This window comes from Crocodylus porosus, unplaced genomic scaffold (assembly GCF_001723895.1).
Source record: "Crocodylus porosus isolate Cpor-Errol unplaced genomic scaffold, CroPor_comp1, whole genome shotgun sequence".
NCBI classification, from domain to species: domain Eukaryota; kingdom Metazoa; phylum Chordata; order Crocodylia; family Crocodylidae; genus Crocodylus; species Crocodylus porosus.
The window spans coordinates 76022245-76040832 of NW_017728931.1; the positions used below are offsets into that span (position 1 = coordinate 76022245).

General features: G+C 42.6%; 1 protein-coding gene and 1 long non-coding RNA gene across 2 annotated transcripts in view; one reads left to right on the forward strand and one right to left on the reverse strand.

The window, feature by feature from the left end:
* LOC109315484 overlaps positions 1-6634 on the reverse strand; it is a 17689-nt gene extending 11055 nt beyond the window's left edge. Inside the window, exon 1 of the long non-coding RNA XR_002102515.1 lies at positions 6533-6634. This is a non-coding gene — a long non-coding RNA (uncharacterized LOC109315484). The remainder of the gene's footprint in view (positions 1-6532) is intronic.
* KCNC2 (potassium voltage-gated channel subfamily C member 2) overlaps positions 1-18588 on the forward strand; it is a 176947-nt gene that overhangs the window by 43436 nt on the left and 114923 nt on the right.

Genomic DNA, 18588 nt, shown 5'->3' on the forward strand with positions numbered 1-18588 from the left:
AAAATCCAAACTGTGACAGTCTGCCTGCAAACACCACTGTACACAACAGGTGAGGAGACAGCAGCTTGACACAATGCAAAAGAATATGCTGACAGTTATACTTGTTGCACATTTCCTGATCCAAGATGGTTGGTCCTGGGCCATGCCCAACCAACAGTCAATGTAAGGGAACTGGTCCCAATGTCAGTCATGAACTACTACGTTATGTACCCTTGTGACCTGGTCAACATCGAAGGATCCCATTCCTGGCCAGCCTACCCCGAAGGTAGGCCATTCTAATTGGCAGAACTTTGAAATTTCACCCTTAGTCATTTTTATTCCATAATCTCCATATTTGACAAATTTATCAAAATTGCACAAAATACAACCCAACGGGGTGTTGGAGTTTTCAACTCAGGAGCGACCCGTACCCATTATGTCTCTTTCCAAATTCTGGGCCAAAGAACTCCCAGACCAACGTCCTGACGGACCAACAAATAATAATACTAACAAAATGAGACAGGGAATTAATATACTCACTCCAAACATGCCCAGGTACCTCGTCCTCAGAGTCTGTGGCTGGGGTGACTCAAATAGAAATGCAGTGCCTTTAACCTCCTGGGTGCCCCGACTCATGCTTTCGGCCTCGTGGCAGGCCCAAATTATGGCTTGGTGCGCACTCCATGAGTACGTACGGTGTCTTGTTGTCTGGCTCCGGGGTGGTCCAAGAGCTCTCCTGGCTGGCTCGCCAGAATTGTTGTACAAGGGGCCGTTTGAACTCCTGGAGGCTAAGTTCCAATTTGGTCCCCACAAGTGAGTCACACCACAAGCCACAGAGATAAAGCCTTTATTGCTTGCAAGCAGGTCGGCCTGGAGTCATGAGACTCGGATCAAAGCCTGACCCTGAGTGCCTATTCTCCATTGCTTATATACTTGATTACAAGGTATTGGGAAAATTCCATTAGCGCAATCGCATTTCAAACTAGCATAGTTGCGAAGCTAAGGACTTTCCAACTGCAAGTCTGCGGTTTGCATTTTTGCACAACAGAGCGGGAAACAAGCTGCATGTAGATGCTTCCTAAGTTCTCGTAAAAGCAAACGGTTTTCAGCCCCCCTGCTTTTCCCACAATGAGGCCTATCTGGGATCAACAGACTCTGTTGCAGCTCATACTTATAACTCTAGTCATTTCTTTCCAAAAAGAATTGATAATCGGGCACGATCAAAACATGTGACCAAGCATTGTCTGCAATGTACCACTTCTCCAGTGTGCTATCTACTGGCAATGTATTTAGTTCTTTAAGTTTCAAGGGAGCCCAGTGCAGAAGAATGACCTGTTTTATATGAGAGGTCATAACAATTGGTGCTAAAATTTTAAGGGTGTGTGTGTGTGTGTGTGTGCATACATGTGTTTGGATGAATGAGATGCAGTCTCATTTTTTAATAAAACCTGCCAGGATGTGTTATGACATGCCTGACAACTGGCTCCTGAAAGAAGTCCTATATTCCCAACTTGCCAATAGTCACTACTTCAGAGGTGGGGAAAGAAGAGACAGGAGGACACTTTGAAGATTGGTCTGAGACTCAAGCACTGAATCATTCCCAGTGTCTCTGTGATGTATGATAAGGCAATGACCTTTTTGAGCAAACTTATCTTATTATGGAGGTGGATGGATGAAAGAGATGAAGAGAAAAAGCTATGACTTGATATCACCAGAATCTACTTCCTTTTCCTGGAATTGTTTGCCCGTGGTGCAGTTGAACATGCAGGTCTTGGATTGGCTTCTTCAGTCACCTCTGGACAGACTGAAGATGACTTCCCTATCTACTGGAAGGCTGTCATCCTCGTATTGAGGGACTGCTGTTGCTGGTGGCAATAGATTTGTGGTCCTGTACACTGATGATCTTTCCAAACCTGTCTCTTTAAGGTGAAAAACCAGCTTAATGCAGGGCTTGTGCTTTATGCAGTTTGTAGGTGGGATTTTCAAAGGGTCGTGAAGAAAGGAGGTGCTCAAATTCTGTTGAACATCAGTGGGATTTAAGTGCTGGACTCCCATATTTTTTGGAAAAATTTCAGTTGATAAGTCTAATTGTAATTAAATAGGTGAGGCATTGAAGTAATTTCATGTAGCTCCTTTGACATTGGTGGCGTTACATTGAGGTGGGTAAAATATGGCCTACCAATTATTTTATTTTATTTTTGTAATCTGGCTTGTGGGTGGGTGGCTCAGGTGCTGGTGCTGCCCCCCCCCCCACACACACACTTGTCTGGCACCAGCAGAGGCTGTAGCCATAGCTGCTACCTGTCAGCAGAAGTGGAACCCTGAGGATGGCTTGCCCAGGGCCTGCCACAGTGTGCTGGACAGGTGGAACTGCTTCTGCCCAGCATCCCCCGCAACACCTGGGAGATGCAGTCCAGCCCTGCAGTCCCTGGGCCAGCTGTGCTGAGTCCCCAGCTTCTGGTGGTAGGCACTGCCCAGGGCCTGTGCGCTGGACTGCATCTCCCAGGTGCTATGGGGGGTGGTGGGTGGAAGTAGCCCCACCTGCTGAGCAGCCAGGCCCTGGCCAAGCTGCGTTTGGGCCCTGGTGGCTCTGGCTCTAGCTGTGTGCACGTGGGGTTACTTTTGTCCAGCAGCTGCCAGCGCCTGAGCATGGATTGTACAGCCCCTGCCAGCAGAGGATGGAGCCTCTGCTGTCCTGTCCCACCTCACCATTTAGAGCTGTAGGGTGGTGGGAGGGGCACAGGACAGTGTGGAAGCCCTCAGCCAGTCTCCATCCATCACTCTCCAGCTCATCTCCCCACCTTTAGTCCTCAACAGCTCACCAAAATTCATTAAGTGGCTATCCAGCCCAAATAATTGCCCACTCCTGAGCTACACCAATTTATACCTGCTTTCTGGCTCTTTTTAGTCTTTATGTATAGCTAATTCTGCTTTTTATTAAAAGCCCACAATCTTAGTTTCCTACACATGAATCAGATATATGAAGGCAATTGCTTCTTCAGCCTTTTTGTAGAAAATTTCCATTCCTTCTTACATTTGCCTTGGCTACAGAGAACACTTTAACTCCCTAAGGGAAAAAAAGATGATACAATGTGTTCCACTTGGCAAACTGGATGCATCATTCCATATATTATATTACACCAACACATGTACTATTATTGGTTGCAAACAGGTGCTTAACATAGGTGTGAATTAATAGGTCAGCAGAATTTTTAGAAATGGATCCAATTTGAATGGGAAGCTTCTCTGTAATCATATGTATTATGACTGAACAAAAGAAAGCTCAGCGTCAAAAACAGTGGCCATTAAATATCTTAGCTTGATGTTTTCTTTTATAGTTCTGATGCTAGGATAAGTCATTTGTCAAATTGTTTTTCTTTTATCCTGAGGTATAGTCGTGCATTCAAGCTATATTGTACTTCATTCTTTTTATACACTACAGCTCTATTTTGAGATCTGGCTTAGTCAAAGACCTTGGAGGTACTTCTAACTAAGTTGCAATGAAGTCAAAGAGACTGGTTTAGTTATTTAGGCTGGAACAGAACCTGAGCTGATGATAGGCAAGCACAAAATATATAGCATGATATACTAGGTCATTACTGCATCTAGGAAATACTGGCAGAGGACTTTTGTTGGCATGGCTCTTCCATTTTCATGGACTCACAGTTGAGTTGGGTCAGGTCTGGACTCAGCTTGAGCGCTCACTGACTTGCCAACGTCACCTTGTTTGTAGTTTAAAAGGAATGTAGCTGTAGAATACAGATTCTTGTGTGTTCGTTCTCTCTCTCTCTGTCTCTCTTTTTCCAAGACCACATGGAAAATCACAATAGTCTTTTTATTGTTCTGGTTTGCCCCAGTTTATTAATAGTGGCTTTAGTCTGAATTGGAGTAACTAAAATCAGCTCCAGTAGATATGTAGGGACATAGTAGTGTCATTTTTTTAAAAAGTAGAATCTCCCACTGATTACAAGAGGGGAAAAAGTGAAAGTCTACTTTGAAAAATAGCACTTTCCATCTGCCCACCCATTTGAATGGAAGACAAAAATTGAAAACATCTACTTTTATCTTATGCGGTGAGATAAAATTATATTAATCTAACTGGAGGTGCCAAATGGCAAAGTATCTCTTCTCTTGGTTAAAGGTTGAATAGCACTTACTGACTCATAATTTTTATCTGAGAAAAGAAATTGAAATCTCTGTGCTTTATGGAAATGTCTTCTGCACAGACAGACTGTGGTTCACGGTACATGGACACTAGAAATCCAGCTCAGATTCATCAGGAGTGTTTGTGTTTACTACGGTTCTTTGAGTCTTAAGGCATTTTGCTAACATGCAGCAAATGGTGGTAGTAGTAGTAGTAGGCAACCATCAATCCTTCTGGATCGTGGCGTATGCTTGAGAGGTTCATAGATTGTAAGGCCAGAAGAAACCTTGGAAGATCATTGGGTCCAGCCCCCTTGAAGGTCACCAGGACCTTCAGTGTATGGAGGAGTGGAGATTGCCTAGACTTTCCACCCCTACTTTAAGCCATTGAGATGGAATCCAAAAGCCAGAACTGAATTGGGATTTTCAGTGCCTTCATGGCTGTAGTTATATGCACGTGCATATTACTGAACCCGGGTCTTCCACGTGGCAGACATGGATTTTACCACTGAACCACAATGGCAGGTAGCAAATCTTAACTGCATTTCAGAATGTACAAAAAAAGAAGAATATTAACTGGCATCAATTTTCTGCCTCTTTTTAAAAAAAAAAAAAAAATCTTCAATAACTGTTTCCTTTGGAAGTTTATAGTTATATGGGAAAAGTTGTACAGATAGTAACTCATATCCAAAAATACTTTGGTATTATGTGTATCTATGTAAGAATTCAGTAAGGCAGAGGTGTCAAAGATGCAATGTGAAGGCCATATCCTTTTTGTGGAGCCTTATCACCTGGCCCTTGGTGCTGCCTGTGGGTCTTAGAGTTGACCCACAGGTAGTATGAGGGGTGCACTGGATGGCCCCAAGCACTGCATACAATGTTCATACTGGCAATTGTGGAATTGTGCTGTGCTTGACACCCACTCCAGCATGCATCAACTCCATTCCAGATCCGGTGCATATCCCATAGCAGTCGTTACATACGTCAAGGCTCCAGAGTGGCTGGAGCAGGATCATACCAGACACAGCATCTGCTCTGGCTTCTCTGGGACATGCACAGGATCCAGCCTATTAGTCCAGTCTGGCCTGCAGACTGACTTTGTGGTACTAATCCAGCCCCTGCTTTAAAGCAAAGTTTTTAATTATTATGGTACTGTTTGTTACTGTATACCAGAGATTTTTCAAACAGGGAGCCATGCCAGTTTGGGGTGCCTTGAGATGCCTTTAAGGTGTAACAGGGTGACGCACTGGGATGCTGTCAGCACTGTTAGGTGTGCAAACATGATTCACAAGGTAAACCCAGAGATTTCAAATGGGAATCCACAGTGTTAAAACCATTCTGACCTTTTTTGGTCTTTCGGTGTTCTTTGCAACAGAAGAATTGCTATTTTTCTGCACTCAGAAGTTGAGTGAAAACTAAGCTGACATTTTCCAAAGGGTGTCTTGAGTATAAAAAGGTTGAGAACCACTGCCCTACAGGTTCTATTGCTACATCCTGATTTCTAGGATTTAACTCAGCTAAATAAATTATTTCCAATTTGAGTATGATAGGTGAGGTCATGGTATGCAAGCCCACAGATCTAGTTTAATTTATTTACATTAATTGCTCATGAAAATGAAACTGAGGGATGATGGTTTTGGTTGAGGTACATTACTTGCTCCCTACCATATGGTTGTTTTTATGAACTCACAATTTTTTGAGGTGTTTGTGGAATGTCACACATGTTTTCTTGAATTTGTTTGGCTAAAAAGGCATGTGTAGTATCTATGTATAGGTAGCTATGTATCTATGTATCAGGCTACTTTCTGCCTTATCATTATTATGCCTATATGAATTGTGACAACTGGTATGAATATAATATTTTGTTTCATTTTTTGGCCAAGACTGTTTAACAGGGCAACGATCAATTTAAGTGTTCCTCCCATATTGACAGAAAAGTAATCTCTAAGAATTAGCATCTGACATGGGTATGCATAATGGCCAGTCAAATAGATCCCTGCAGGAATGGTCTGAGGCAAGTGAGCCAGGTCCTTCCAGATCATGATGAATTTACATTTTAAAAGAGAGGAGTGGGGCAAGAGTGGCACTTGGCCATTCAGGGAAGGACACTTCTCACAGAGGGGAAGTAAGTGAGTGACATCATGTTTAGGATGCTGGATTTTTGTGTCTGAAAGGATGCAAATATTCTCCTTGTCAGAATTAGATCAGGAAAGACTTCTGGTCTGGTACACAGACCACTGAGGGGCAGGAAGATATACCTATAGTACGATCTCCCCAAGAAATCCAATGGATAATATATGTAAATGGCCAGGTAAGAAACCATACTTGCAATCTGCTGGGAGAGCAAGTGTGTGGTTTTCAACCTGTGGCCTGCAGACATCTGGGGGTCCATGGACCCCTGGAAGTCTACAGACTGTCTAAAGGGTCCATGAAAGACGACTATGATCAGTCAAAAGTATGTGAATACCCACATTTAAAATTCAAAGGGGTCTGTACCTCCTTTTGAAATTTCCAAAGGGGTTTGTGCCTCCATTCAATATTTTTTAGGGGTCTGCAAATAAAAGAACCATTGGTCTAAAGCTTCCTGGGATTAAGGTGGTTTGGTCCCTTAGCCAGTGGCTGGGTTTTCTACCTGACAGGAGAAGTTGCAGGGAGCTGAGTAGATTTTGCATCTTTAGGTTTAAGTTGCAGGATAAAATCAGATTGTTGTTTTGATATTTCCTTTTTTTGTTTGTTTTTTCTTGCATTCTGTGTATGTCTCAATATGGTTACTGATTTCTAATGTTTGCCCTTATTTTTATAATAAATTTTTCTGTTATCTTTTAATATTGTCAGTAGTAAAAGTGATTTCAGAGCATACAGATGGGCCTCTTTCAGGAAAGGGGGAATCAATCTTTTCTGAGCACATGATCAGACAAGGATGCAATTCTTCTAGCTGGCAAAATCCCCTCTGCTAAGGGCTGGGAAGACCTGGGTGAGGCAGGTAAAGCTGATCATTGGTCAATGATGAGATCTTTGGAGCATCTCAGTCTATTCTCAGTGTCTAAGCAGCAGATTGCAGGCGGGTTTAAAGCTGAAGAGCACTCCTGAAGGTGTGAGAACACTCTCTAGGAGTGAATATCAAGGCACACCTGGCTGAATCTGAGGGTCAGGGTATGTCATAGTTGTTGGTGTTTCCAGGGCAAATGTTCTGTATTATAGTGAAAGCAGTATTGGTTTGCCATGAGGACTAAACTGGTATTTAGAATGAGAGCAACAACCTAATTTCACCTAATCAAAAGTCAAAATTGAATCCAAATATACACAGAAGAATGATTTATCTCTCTAAGGAGTTTAGGTCTAGCTGGAGGCATGGGCTGTGTTGTCCCCAGGGGCCTCAGGCAGAGGACCTGCCTGCATGGGCCAGGCCATACAGCGGAACTGAAACTGAGCAGTGGAGTGCCTGGTTGCTTCTCCTGACCTGTATGGAAGCCTGCCTACCTGCTTGCTCCTATTTAGATACCACTGTCTTGCCTTGCTCTCGCTTATGCCTCTGCATAGCCTAGAACTGTGCCTTACCCTGCCTAGTTCCTGCCTGCACCTTGCTAAGCTTGAACCCATGCCTTGTTCCTGCCTGGATCCCTTATAAGCACCTACCTGTCTTTGCTCCTACTACCATGCCCGTCTGTTCCAGTCCTGGATTGTCCTGTTCCTGCCTTGCTTGTGCTTGAGTGGTTCTGTCTCCAGTTTGGACTTCCTGGTATGATCTACAGCCCGCCTTGATCCTGACTTCATCACAGCCCCAAGCTTGAGACCCTGGACGTGGATGGACACTCAGCTTGAACTCGGCACTCTTTGGACTGTCCGTGTCCTGGCCTGCCCTAACAATTTTTATGTGAGAGATAAGGATTTTTTAGGGTGATATCTTTTATTGGACCAGCTGCATATCTGTGTTAGAGTTAGACAAGCTTTCAAATGCAAGACGTTCTTCATCAAGACTTTGGGATATTTGGCCTTATGATTAGATCGTTATTAGGTTCTATTACATTCAGTGTATTTGTTTGTCAGAGGAAGTACTTTCCCTTATAAATTAACACCATGTTATGGAGAAAGCATATTACAGCATTTTTGTTTAGATGAGATGTCTTAGGTGTTACTTGGAGAAGAAAAATGAGAATAAGATATAAATTCAATTACCAACAAGCATGTTCTAGTCATTCCTGGCTTGCAGCTTCATGTGGGAGCTTGAGAATTTGCATAGATAACTTCCACTAACCTCTAGTGGATTGGAGGATAGGGGATGTGTGTATCTTAAGAGGTTTACTCTAGCTGTGTACGTGTGCAGCCAGTTCAGAGCCATTAATGTCTGTGAGTGCAAGCCATAAGTAATTAACTTCCATAGCTGTTGGTCCACAAGAAGTTTATAGACTTCAGCTGTGGAAGCTAATTATAGTTCTCTTGGTATGGAGGAGGGGTGAAAACTCACTATCTTCAGCAGCTATTGAATATATGATTAGAAATTCCAGAGCAGAATGTGACTCCATCAAGTCTAGTTGCCAGGCTTGACAATATGGTTCTTTAAAGTGCCTGCCATTTGATTACATCTCTGTCTTAGGACTCGAGATGATCACGCTCAGGAACAGCGATCAGCTAAATGATGAAAAAAATACAAAATATCCACCCGTGGCCTCTAAAAACTGTAGGTTAGTGGTTGTGGGAGAAAGGAAAAGTCTTTTCTACTTTTTCTTTTCTTTTTTTTTCGTAACAAGAAAGCAAAAAACTCATCCATCTGTGTATCTACTAATAGCTGGGGTGTGTTCTATTTAAGGAACCACTATGTACTGATACTAAAGAGAACAAGAACTGAAAATTGTTTAGACCCAACAAAAAATGAGTTTTGTGGGGGTGTGTGTGTTGGGTTGTGGCAGAGAGTGAAAATAGAGGACAAAGGAAACATTGAAACCTTGGAGAAATGTTGAAAAGGGTGCTGAAGAGCGACTCCTGAATTTTCTTTTTTTTCTTTTTGGAAGTTGTAGAATGTGCTTCCTTAGTTCCATCCCTTTGTGTGTATGCATTGTAACATAGTCTCTAATTGATAGTCTTGTAATAAGCATGATGACATACTCTTCCCGCACCCCAGACTCTGCATCTTTTCATGTTGAGGACAGATGCACAAAGGGATAGAATTGAGCTTGCATAGATTTGGCATTTCACAACTTTCAAATGCTTGCTTTTTTGTAATCTAAATGATTCCCTTTAATATCCATATTTTTAGGATTATTAAATATAATGCTGTATGTAAATTGGGAGAAGAGTGTCCTGACTTGCAAGGAGAATACCTACCTCAGTTATAGAGAAGTAACTCTCGCTTGTGGAAATTCCTGTAAAGGTGATCTGATTATATACCCATTCCAACAGTGAAAAACCTCATACTTTTTCAGTCACCAGCTTTTTTAAACTTTCTGCAAAGTAAAAAAATAAATAAAAATTGAGGGCAGCATTTCTTCATGCAGGGAGGAAAAGTGTAACATTAGCTTTAGAATCCATTCCTATAGTGAATATTTTTCAGAATTCAAAATGTAGTTTACTTTTTTCAGCAGGAAGTGATCATTTTTGAAAAAAATGACTGATTTACGTTAGGTTCTATATATAAACAAAATGGTACTGATATGCTGTTTATTACCACAGTTGTTCAGTGGTTATATTCCAGTCATTCAAAAAATCTGTCACAAAAATCTTTTTAAGTTTTGAGGGGATGATTTCCCCTATGAGTTTTTGGTCTTGTTTGAAAAGTTTTTACCTGTCTAAAATCAATCCATTTAATATACTTCAGTCTCTGAGGATTTTTGTCAAAATTTCTTATTTAACAGGTGATTCTATTGTTAGACGAGGATATGGAATAATGGCACCTTTTTATTTAAAAGATCATGTACATATTGAAGCACATTTGCTTGCTTTACTGACAAGTATATTTTTACTTGTTGCAAATCTAGCGGGTTCATGAAGGGGGAACTGAAGTCTGTTCTTTTGTGTGTTTGTCTCAGTACAGTTCAGCTTGCTTCTGAGCCCTGGCCAGTATTTTCCAGCAGAAGACTCATGTAAACATATTCAGTCTTGGCAACAGAGACTCTGCAACAAAAAGTTTTCCAAAATGTTCTGGTTGGATCAGTGGTTTGGGTTTCACTTTCCATTGCAGAGAGGCTACCTCTGGAAGGCTGGCAAAGCTCCCAGAGTACTACCTACTTTTCAAGTGTATAACTCTTGGGCTAGGGACAGACATGACACACAAATTGGTTTTAGTGATCAGAAACTGGTTTTAACGTGTAACAGAACAGATGTTCAGTGCACATAAATCAGTTTGAAAATGGCCAATATCAGTCTGAGATAAACCTAGTTGAATGTAGTTAGACTTAACTGATTTGGCTCAAACTGGTTTATGCAATGTCTGTCTCAGACCCCTTGTTGGTTTAAGTTAAACCAGACTCCCCCAGCATCCTGGCATGCTCTCTGGGCTGGGTGGGTCGTTGTGCTTTACAGCAGGGCTGGCCTTGCCACTCTGCTCTCTAGCCAGAGCAGGGGTGGGGCGTGGCCAGATGCTGGCCTGCCATGGCCCCTGAGGCAAATTTCTCCCTCTGTCCTCTCTGTCCCCCCGCTGGTAAGCTCTGCAGAGGCAATTTCAGGCAGCCAGGCAGAGATGGAGTTCATTCCTCCCTCTGTCCAGCCAGGGAGGAGATTAATTCCACAGTGGTCCCAGAGGGGAGATGGGTGGCAGCAAGACCTGCACTTGTGATCCCAGAGCTAAGACCTGCAGGACCAGACTGAGAGGTGAGATGTGTTGGAAAGACCTGACAATCATCACACGCATGTGCTGGAGATGGAGTTAAGGGAATTTGCAGACAGCTTCTGGCTGGAAGTTGCAGACCAAGGAATGCAGACAGCTACATTTACATTATAAAGCAGAACCTGTAAAACCTAAACAAAGCCTTTCTGAATGCCTGGCTGTAAGGAGACACTCTGCCCTCAGGATTAGTAAGACTTATGCATTCTTTTGTGTTCCTGCTTTATGTTTTAAGTTGGACTAAGTTGTGTCTGTTGTATTTTACTTGGATGTATCTTAGCTTAGGCAAAGATTTTTGGTAGTTCCCTGTTGTATGCTTTGCAAATTGCTGTGTTTAATATATGCTTGCTTTAGAGAGAAGAATTTTTTCCCATCCCCACTCATCTGTCTGGCAGTAGTTCCCTCTCCTCCTCCCCACCAAGCTGGTGGTTGGCAGCCTGTGTGTCCTGCTAGCCTGGGTTGGTACCTGGCCATGCCCCGTCTGCTCCAGCAGGGAGGGGTGAGAGCCTTGGAGAGCATCTCTTTTCCCTCCCCTTTGGCAGTGGCTGGCAGGCATGTTCTAGTGTCCCCCAGCTTCTGGCTTGAGCCACTGCAGGCATGTGCCTGCGTTTCCTGATTTAACACAGAATGTCTGTCCAGTTGTTAATCAGTTTAAGCTGCACAGCTTAGACTAACCGGTCAAGAGTGAATCAATTCAGGCTCAGGCTTTTTGAATGTCTGTCCCTAGCCTTGGAAACCCATGAGCTTTCAAGTTATCAGAAGGGGAAAGGAGGCAGTAGGACATGACAGATGTGGGGCTTTCCTTGAGCTGTTCATTAAATCTTGGCTAGTTGGGAATGTGCATGTACCAGAATTCTTACATGCAGTAGAGCAGTGACAGAGTATGTGGATTTTCCTCAGGAATGCCTAGGAAAGGGACTTGCAGCTGTTTTGTAGTTGAGGTGGAGATTAATTTGAATAGTGTTAGAGACCAGCACCCATCCAACACGTTTTAGGTCAGTGGTGCTCAATTTTTGACTCACGGGCTGAATCGGGCCTGCAGGTCCATGTCATCCATTTCCTGGAGTTGCTGGTTAATTGCCCTAGAGCTGTGGCAATGCTGCCACTGTTCCCCCAGCACCCAGTTTCTGGACCTGTGACAGTCCTGTGGGCTGGATGACCTAGCCATGCTAGATTATATCACTGCCTGTGAATGGCTCCAGCACCTGGGGACATTCTGCAGCCAGATCTGGCATGCAGGCCGGGAAGATGGAGCACCATTGTTTTAGCCAATAAGGGGATAATTAAGTGAGAAATATATGTTTAGGTTCCTCGTATGCTCAAAATGTCCATCAGAGATAAGATCAGGCTTTTATGATGGTAAACTTTACATGAAAAAATCATAACTTTTTTTTCCTGTACTTAAATTTCACTCTGTGGATGGATGTTTGACTTTCTCAATATATGTTGTTTACCTCTGTTAAGGTTACGTCTCTTCAGTCATATCTCATTCTGTTTTCTAATATGAGTGCTGAATTTTTAGTAGCATTGCTGTATAGATTGAAAAATGAGAAAATTCTCCAAAGCCCTTTAGCCTGTTTCCATAAGAAGTCATACATTTTGTGAGGCTCTTTGGCAATGAACTGTTAGAGGGGGATAAAACTGTGAAATACATGAAAATCCTAAAAGCATCATATAAAAATTAAATCTCTAAATGTGTAGACCTCTCACACAGGGCATCATCCTGCTACATATTTAACAGTTTCTTCCTGAGCAGTAGGCAGCTAGCATTGGAAAAATCATGAATATTTTATTTTTGGAAGATGAAAAGTAACCACATAGCAAACATGAGACTTACTGCATTTTTTATTTTGTTTGCTCCTTTTTTGTTTTTTGTTTTCATCAGGATGAATCAGCCTTTTATCTTTCCAAGCCTACTAAATTTATTCCCATTGACTTAGTAATGCTTATTGCTGAGGGAAGAGCTTATCAACAGTAAGTTCCCTCAGTGATGAACTGAGCTAAGAAGCTGCTCATGACTCTCCTTCGCAGATGCTTCTGTTTCTTCAGTCAGTGGGGGTTCTGTGAAAAAATGCCAGGGAAAGGGTGAGCTGAGTATGTAGTGCCACATGCCAAAAAATAAAATTCTCCTTCTAAACCTGTAGTGCTGCCTTTAGTTACAATGGTGATTTGTAACCTTCACAGTTGATCAAGGCTGCAGGAACCAGAAAAGGTATGTCAGTCTTGACTTTTTACAGACCACTATGTTGGAGAAAAACTGGCCAGTACATGGAAGATATCTTTTTTAATACTGTGGTGATTCTGATTTTCCAGAGGGAAACTTGAACTAGCTGGCTTTCTGATGTGCAGTTTTTTACCCAATTCTGCAGGTAGATAAAGGTGGAGTGAATCCTTTTAATGAATTATTTTTGTCTGGGAAATTATTTCAGTGGCAATGTGGATATTTTTTCCACTGCTCATCTGTGGCCTCAGCTGCAAGTATTTGCATTTCATTTTTCTTTTGACAGTATTTTGAGTCTTTAATCTTTTTTCAGGCTCTTTAGGGTTTTTGCCTTTCATTTCCTGTCTTTGTAAAATAAAGGGGCAGAGGGTCTTTTTGTTTTATTTTGCAAGTCATTTAACTTCCAGTCTGCTCCCATTTTTCATTCTAATCAAAGATTTTCCCCTCTGTGGCTATATGTCAAGGACGTTAACTGAGTTAGCCAGTGTAAGTCCCCCAAATGTCATATCATATATAGTAGCTAGAGTAAGAATGAATAAATGCTCTTGTGCTGCAATTGGAGGCAAAGGGGAGGAAAGCCTTCACCCGCTGCCAATAATTGTTTATTATGGATGCTGAAATCAGACAATTGTTCTGCAGCTGTGGTGCTGAAATGGCCAGCAGACCTCTGGGCAGGCCAGCAGCTGAATAATTGCCTTTCTTTGGAACTAAACCTTTCATAACTAGCAATCAAATTTGGAAGCAATTCTTTCAAATTAAGTATCAGTGCATTAAGGCAATTTAGAGTTACCTGCATAGTTGTCACTGGTTCTCTAGAGGACAGAGCCTCAGTTGATGTAAACTGTCATAGGACTATTTTGGGGGAAATCTCCAAACCTTTGCACTGCTTCTCGGCTGTCGGCAATCCCTCGATTTGATGATGTCTCTGTGACAGCTCATTGATAGGTCTTGAGATGGCTTTAGAGTCCAAGCCTTGAGCCACAGATCCATCTACAGAAACTGAAGATCTTTCCACAGAGGAGAGTAGGCTGTAAGCTAGGATTCCTCTTCTTTTTTTTCTTTCTGTCCTCTGCCTTCTTTTCTCTGCTTTGAAGGCAAAACAGGCTGATTCTTGGTTGAGGTTGTGGCACCATCGGACTTGGTTGCCAGCAAGCTCTTCCCAGCTCTTGATGTCAGTATCTGTTTTCTTGAGGCATACCTTCAGTGTTTTCAGTAGTGTAGTGTTTCTGCTGGCCATCATGAGATCTTAGGCTGTTACTAAGCTCCCACAACCAAGAAAGTTGGTTCTTGAGGATCACCCACATTTCACGTCCATTGAGGATGGTGGGGCTGATAAGTTCATTGTAGACCTGGATCCTGGTGTCTTTCCAGAGACTCTGATCACTAAAGCTGCACTGAAGTAATTTCCCAAAGGTGGCACTTGTACTGGATCCTGTGCTGGATCTCCTTATCAATGTTTATCCTATGAGAAAGGTGGCTAATGAGGTTGGGGAAGTGCTCAACTACTTCCAGGGTCTTTTCCTCTATGGTAACTTGGGAAGTGGGGGATCACATTCATGGCCTGGGGCAGGCTGATAGAGTACTTTAGTCTTCTCAGTGTTGAGAGAGAGGCCCAAAGTTTGTTAAGGCTTCTTTGAAGAGACCCAGTTAGTCTGGAAGTTTGCCTTAGTGTGGTGCAGTTGTCAGCATATTGAAGGTAAAGGAATGGCACTGCTGCTTAAGGTATAACATGCCTGACTACAAGTGTGTTCCAAATTAATTTCCCTTTCCTGCCAATACAAGGGATGAGCTATCTACAACTGCAAATCCTCATTCAAAACTAAATTATGAATTCAAAGAGAGAGAGTTAGCTGTGTTAGTCAGAAATTAGGAAGAAGGCAGGGTGCCACCTTATAGACGTACTTGCTCAGAAAGGCATGAGCTTTCATAGGCTATGAGTGCAGCTTCTGACTACTCATGCCCCCCTGAATGAGTTATTCCAGAGCTAAGCAGCATATATCCTGCAGGCCAGATTGCGCCTGTGGAGCTGGAAGGCTTTATCTGTGCCCATGCTGGGGTTGGGCAGCAAGAAGATGTACTAGAGCCCGGCAGCTTCCAGCTGTGCCTGTGCTGCTGCCACTTGTGCTCCTGACTCTTGTCTAATGTGGGCTGAGTAGCTTTGGTGTGTTAGCAGTGCAGGGCTTTGCTTGTGCCCATGTGAGGGCTGGGCAGCTGGGTGCCCTGCCTGTGCCAGCATTGCTTCCTCCAGCTCTCTGATTCCTGGCTGTGATGCAGAGACAGCTTTCAGCCCATGAGAAGGTGTGGCAGGGCCAGGCATCTATGATCTATGTCCCATGCTCCTTCCTCTCCCTGCAGCTGTGGTGCAGGCATAGCTTCAATCAGTGGGGGGAGCTACACTGGGGCTGGGAAGCTTCCAACTATACCTAGGCTGCAGCTGTGGAGCGAAGAGTGAGGGTAAGGGGCAGCATTGAGAATGCAGTTTTCAGCTGCCCAGCTCTGATGCAGCTTTCTGTAGGCTGGAAGTTGCACCCGTGCCACAGCTGAGGAGCAGGAGTCTGGGGGAAGCAGTGGCAATGCAGGTGCACCTCCTAGTTTCTTGGGCTCCTCAGCACAGGAGTGGGGAAAGCAGGTATACTGCTGAAGTTACCTGGCTTACATTGAATGGGAGTTGATCACAGAAGGGAGATTAAGATACTTTCTCAGGCTGAGTAAGGAATAGTGCCTAGTTGTGCAAGTCCAGAAGCAAAAAGGATTTGGGACCATGTGTTTTAGAACATGTTTACTTGCATAATCTAAAAGGAAAACTGGACAGAGCTGAGTCTAAACTTTCTTGTAGGAACAACTCAACTTGCGGAACCATCAAAGAAAGTGAAGATTTAAACATGCTGAAAATCAGTTAAAACTAAATTTATTTTCATTTATTCTTTTTCTTGTGATGTTTCATTTGCATTGGCATCTTTTTTGGAAAGGCTAAATCTGAGGGGGAAGCTTGTGAATGTGGAGTGCACAGAATTATTGTTGTTCTCTTCACCTTCTTCAGTTCACACAAACCAATCTCCCTTCTCTTGATGCATAAGCTTTAGGATATTGCTAATGTTTGCCAGCCTTTAGGCTTTTTTCTCAATATACGTTTATGCCAGTAGAATACTACAGAGTATTCTCCACGTTACTGCATCATGCCCTCTAATCAACACTGAATTGGAAGGTAAAACAGATGGAATTTATTTGTTCATGAATTACACAAAATTGTAGTTTGTTAAGTTCCAGAATTTTGATTGGCAAATGAGCTAATGGCTATGTGGGTGGGCTGTATGTTGAAACTGGACTATGATTGCTTTGATTCATTATCACTGCTTTCAAGTACACCTGTTCTCCATTGTGGTTTTCAGCTGGAAAATCTACCATCTGGATTAAGACCAGTTTTTGAACCAAAACCAAATGGATATTAATTTAGGTCAGAACATTTTTTCATCTAAAATGATGTATTTTTTCCATAGAACTTAGGAAGTACAATAAGTATTTGATTGGAAAAAAATACAGATAAATAAAAAGTATATTCTGTGCTGGGCAATGCAAGCTGTAAATAAAGGTATTATGTCACTTTAAGTGTGTCAGCAAGGTGATTTTCAATTTTGCAGTTGGCATATGATCAAAATAACACATGGCTTGGCTCAAAGTTATTGTTTGCCAAAAACCTATTTATTTTGAACAAAATAGCTGAAAGGCAAAGTATAGTACTGCTAATTATTTTGATGCAGAGAAAGTAGTAAAATAAATAAGTGTTGATATGAACCACTGGATGAGGGGGCATCCCATCTTGGCAATACTCATCTTTTGTTCACATTGTGCATACACATAGTAAATATTCTTCTTAATGGCTTTTACTTTCTAACTGGCAAGGAATAGTGAAGGCTGCTTTGACTTCCTCCCAACAGTGATCACTGTTTGGGCTCTGTTATGGGCTGGATCAGACCCTATGCACCATGATCGGGCCTGCACACCCAAATCTGGATGGCACCATCCCCTGCCCAACTCCACAAGCTGGGATTGGGATTCTGGGACCCCGCACACACCCTACTTGGCACCACATGCCAGGATTGGAGCTCTGGGACCCTGTTCCACTTCTGCCAGGCTCTGCACACTGAGATTGGGTCCTGAGTTGCCTTTGTCTGACTGCAGGCTGGGGGTTTGATGCTGCCTCTGCCCAGCTCTGTGCGCTGGGATCAGGCCCTGTGCATCCCTGTGCACTGGTCCCGCACACCAGATGAAAAGGTGCTGGGGACTGGATCTGGCTAACGGATCAAGGGTTAAGTACCCCTGATTTAGACAGAAACAGACTCAAGATCTCATTTCTATACCACCTGGTGCATCACAGACTAAGTACAGGAAACTGCAAGACTTCAAATTAGACAGGAAGGGTAGTACAGTGAAGTTGGTATACTTCATAGCTGGACAAATTACATTTGTAAGCAGTCTCTTAAATATCAAATATTAGGAAAGTTAATGTTTTGAGCTTCTCAAGCTAGGAGGAGTGAGACTATGAATGAATACGTGAGATAAATTATGCTTTCCATTATACTACAACCCTGTTCACATCAGTGATGGGTATAACTGATCCTGGGATACAGCCCATGGTTTAGCATTTAACAAGCAGTGTGAATAACAGTTTCTTTGTGTAGTGAGGAACTCTTCAGTCCATTCAATGGTAGCCTTTTATCGTTAGATCGTTATTTCAAGGTGCTTTCTTGTTGTGCTGGGTGACAGTTTTTAAATGTTGATTGGGTTGAAAACACATTGTCCCCAAAAGGTGCATGTTTGGCTGCAATATTGAACAGTGCATTAATAATGAGCACTGCTGACAGCTGCTCACTTGCATTTATTATTATCATTATGTAAAGCGCTGTCTGTCAGCAATGCAAACTGACTGACTTAGCAGTAGAATGGTTCTGTTGGGTATCGACCATTGGAGCTAAAGTGTGAGCAAAGTGAGATTATCTGGTGGTGTACAAAAGAAAATATATAAAATACCCTCTTGATTCCCACTAACTTGAAAAAAAGAAGCATCACCATCAGCCTGTTACTTTCTGTAGAGAACTGTTTTCTGATCCATCACCATGGCCTGTTCCCTCTGACTCGGTGAAGAGTTCTCCCTATTTTTGCCCTGTACATTGACATCAGCAATGATGCAAGTTGTTGGCTCCAGTAGGTTTTTTGGATCACCTTCATTATGAACTATTGTGCTCACTATTGTGCTCTACTTGAGAGCACTGTGACACTTAGAAGTTCAGACGTTACTTTTCTAAGAGCCCAGATCTGAAATTATTCTCTTGCATCAGTTTGCAACTAACAGGCTCTGAAAGGAAATAATGAAAGACTATACTAGGGTGACCATATTTCCAAAACCTCAAAATGGGACAAGCTGATTAGT